General features: G+C 43.4%; 1 long non-coding RNA gene across 1 annotated transcript; it reads right to left on the bottom strand.

Annotated features, from left to right (window-relative positions):
• Window positions 1-589: 589 nt before the first annotated feature.
• LOC147007045 (uncharacterized) lies at window positions 590-3,676 on the bottom strand. Its single transcript, XR_015054441.1, has 3 exons — window positions 1,411-3,676; window positions 1,043-1,100; window positions 590-753 (listed from the first exon to the last, which is right to left on the bottom strand). It is a non-coding gene; the product is annotated as an uncharacterized LOC147007045 (long non-coding RNA).
• Window positions 3,677-4,125: the final 449 nt, after the last annotated feature.

The following is a 4,125-nucleotide window of genomic DNA, read 5'->3' as shown; positions in this document are numbered from 1 at the left end:
CACCAACATGTTTATTTAATTAAAAAATTATCCACCCATCCACACAAGCTCCACTCATCCACCCATCCCCCCATCTCTCCACCCATCCATTTATACACACAAACCTCATCCACATAAGCCTCATCCACATTCACCCCTCCCACACAAGCTCCACCCACATAAACCCCTGCCCATATAAACCCTGCCCACATAAACCCCTCCCACATAAGCCCTGCCTACACAAGCTCCACACAAAAACTCCACACACATAAACCCTGTCCACAAAAACCCCTCCCACACAAGCTCCACCCACATAAACCCCGCCCACACAAGCCCCACCCACACAAGCCCCACCCACACACACCCCGCCCACACAAGCCCCTCCCACACACACCCCACCCACACAAGCCCCCACCGAAGCCCCGCCCACACAGGCCCCGCCCACACAAGCCCCACCCCCTCATCCCCCCCTGTGCGCCCCCACCTTTGACCCACCACCTCCCTCATCCCACCCCCCACCCTTCCCCACACACACACATGGGGAGGGGAGGGATGGGATGAGGGGGTGATGGGTCATTGGGGGAGCGCACCTACCCCCCCCCACCCCCCCTTTACATCTCTTTTATTCTTTTCTTGTAATTCAGAATCAAGTAATTGTAAACAAATATAATTTATTAATATTGAAAATATTAAATATTCATTTGCGAGAATGTATAATCTTTCCCAGCAATCTTCTTCAGATGTCTTGTGATTTCGAAACTCAGACACCATATTCTGTTTTGAAACAAAAAGTGGATAATAATTAGGTTCTATAAAGATAATTACATGGTAATATGAATAAGCCTCGTTGACCACTGAATTAACACACCAGGAGCCTGTCATCCTTTCAAGGTCAATAAAATGAATTCCAGTGTACTGACAAAACCACGTCCAAACTAATGATGCAACCAACATAAGGCGACATTCTAAAGAGAGAGTGATATTAATAATAATTCAGAAATATTTACCTCCAGAAAATCATGTGTTGTACGAGTGATATTAATAATAATTCAGAAATATTTACCTCCAGAAAATCATGTGTTGTACAAGATTGCTTCAACAGCTGATGTTGTGCGATAGTGCTGAAAAAAAATAATAAGTCAAGGGTATAGATGAAGAGACAGACAGGGAAAGCAACACACACACACACACACACACACACACACACACACACACACACACACACACACACACACACACACACACACACACACACACACACACACACACACACACACACACACACGCACACACACACACACGTGCCTCACCATTGGTTTAATTCATTCGAGATCAGAGACCAGTCATTATAAATCATTGGCCTCTTCAATAAGAGCAGAGAGAGGTAGGTAGAAAGACAGACAGAGAGAGAGGCACACACACGTGTCTCACCATTGGTTTAATTCCTTCGAGATGAGAGGACGTGATAAGACTTCATGCCACTCATTGTAAATGTCTTTCAATTCTCTTCTAAAATCATTGATCTCTTCAATAAGAGTATTAATTTCATGAACCACGTCGTGATATGTAAACTCAATTTCTTCCAATGCCCTGTCAGGGAAAAAATATATATATATCAGAATTATCATGATTTAATTAATAATCATTTGCTTCATCGTTCAAAGAGAAAAGCATACACAAACTTACCAACTCTGTAGTGGGCTGTTGGCTTCATCGGAAGAAAGATCGTCCATGCCTCAGTTGTAAAAATGAAAATCCCGTCTGGCAGAAACTTTGTCTGGTGAACCGCTTATAAAGCAACGATGAGGAGATTGCTTAATCATTGGGTGTGGGCACAGGAAATGACAAGCTTCTCTTAATGATCTCATCTGGCCACCGCCCGAGTTGCAAATCATTTTTGTACATAAACCACGCCATAAAAGTTTTGATTCAAATGTTTTCAGTTCGTGTTCTGAGATAAAATATAAACACGAGACCTTGTCTCACAGAATAGTTCCTATTTTTTCACAGCATGACAGTCCAAAACCACTTCCTCATTCACACAGCACGGCCGTGTCAAAAAAACACTTCCTCATTTTCACGGCATGAACTGAAAACATTTGAAACAAAACTTTTTTTCTGGCATGGTTTATGTACAAAAATGATTTGCAACTCGGGCGGTGGCCAGATGAGATCATTAAGAGAAGTTTATCATTTCGTAATGGCACAAAAGGGGTATCTTAAAAAATATAAAGATTCAAATGTTTTGTTTTTCAATATTTTAGATGGGGATTATTGTGCAAAGAAAATTAAGCTATTGAAGGAATTTGAGAATGAACAAATGTTTATAGGTTCAATGAGTGAGCTAAACAATATGCATTGGTTATTTGATAAAGAGTGCCCCGAGGCTTAGACGTTTCAGATATTTCTTTAGAATCACCTTTAACAAATCTTTATCTTGTTGTATGGGTTATTTGATAAAGAGTGTCCCGGGGCTTAGACGTTTCAGATATTTCTTTAGAATCACCTTTAACAAATCTTTATCTTGTTGTATGGGCTATTTGAATAGAGAGCCCCTAGGTTAAAAGGGGAAATAAAAAAATGACCGTTTTTACAGCCATTTTTCCCTGCTGTGCAGGGGTTTGGCTTTTTCTTGAGGCAATGTTTTATGGCCGGATGCCCTTCCTGACACCAACCCTGGTCGCCTCTTATGACACACAGGGATATGGTACACCTATTCTAACCGGGGCATACACCGGGACCAGTACACTGGCACTCATTTCGCCGACCTCGGAAGGATGGCAGGCTGAGTCAACCCCCTGGTGTTAATTCAGCAGCCAACGGGATTTGAACTCAGGACCCTGGGATCCCAAGCCGCCACCCTAACCACTAAGCCAACACCAGGCTCCAGGTTAAAAGGGGAGACAAATAAATATACCTTGGGCTAAAAAGGGGATTTATTTTTTTAGGGGAAAAAAAAGAAAAATTTCATGGCTGAAAATCCCCCATTCATTTACATGGGGAAAAGTGAGCCAGAACCAGTATTCTTTCCCTACTCTTGTGATTCGTATAACTCAAAAAGTATTAAACCGAATTTCATGAAATTTGGTGGGATGATTGGTTATTAGCCAGGAAGCATTTGATTAGATTTTGGGATCGTTCGGGTCAAAGGTCAAGGTCACGAAAAGGTCAAAATCGTCTTTTTACGATAACACGGTCAATTTTTATTCAATTTGCATGCAACTAACGCCAAAATGTTCAGAATTCAACGCCTCATCTTGTGATATGCAATATGACACAATGACGCCCATACTCTTGTTACCGGTTAGGGGTCAAAGGTCAGGGGGGTCACGACCTTGAAAAATATGCGGTTTTTGTCATAACGCGGTCAATTCTTGTCCGCTTTACATGAACCCAGCACCAAAATGTTCAGAATTTAATCCCCAATCTTGTGACACAATGACGTCATAACCCCAACTATACCGCTGAGGTTGCTTGCATTGATCAAACTAGTGCGGGCCCGTGGTGGGTGCCCGAAGGTGCGTGCCAGTATGTGCAGCTTCGTTCCTTTGCTCTCGTAAAGGACGACTGGATTGGGGCATTTTTTCAATTACATCGGACCAACCGTATCATAAATGGCCATAACTTGGGAAACACCTGGGAAACATACTCAGGTCTCCAGCGTCAATTGTGACGTCATATCAAACGAAGAAGAAGATTTGTGACGCCCCCCCCTCTCTCCCCCCGAGTCTCGCCCCTCCTCTCTCTCCCCTTCTCTCTCTCTCTCGCCCCCATGTCTCTCCCCCTCTCTTGAATTGTGATGCCCCCTCTCTCTCACCCCCTCTCTCCCTCCCCTCTCTCACCCCCTCTCTCACCCCCCTCTGTTGCCCTCCTCTCTCCCCCCTCTCTCGCCCTCCTCTCCCCCCCCTCCTCTCTCCCCCTCCTCTCTCTGTAAATGTATTCACAAATGTCTACCAAGCACAACAATTAATTCAAACCTTGGGAAAAAACAGCTTTCAAACCCTTGGGAAACAGCTGTTTCCCTTGGGAAAATTCAAACCTTGGGATTAATTAATAATTTGAACAATTAATTCAAACCTTGGAAAAAAACAGCTTTCAAACCTTGAGAAACATTTGGGAAACAGCTGAAATGGATGAAGAACGATA

The sequence above is a fragment of the Eptatretus burgeri genome, unplaced genomic scaffold (assembly GCF_056783735.1).
Source record: "Eptatretus burgeri isolate ZD-2024b unplaced genomic scaffold, Ebu_testis_v1 Ebu_testis_scaffold_876, whole genome shotgun sequence".
Taxonomy (NCBI): Eukaryota; Metazoa; Chordata; class Myxini; order Myxiniformes; family Myxinidae; genus Eptatretus; species Eptatretus burgeri.
The sequence above is the reverse complement of the archived record's forward strand: the minus strand, read 5'-3'. Positions and strand labels throughout refer to the sequence as shown.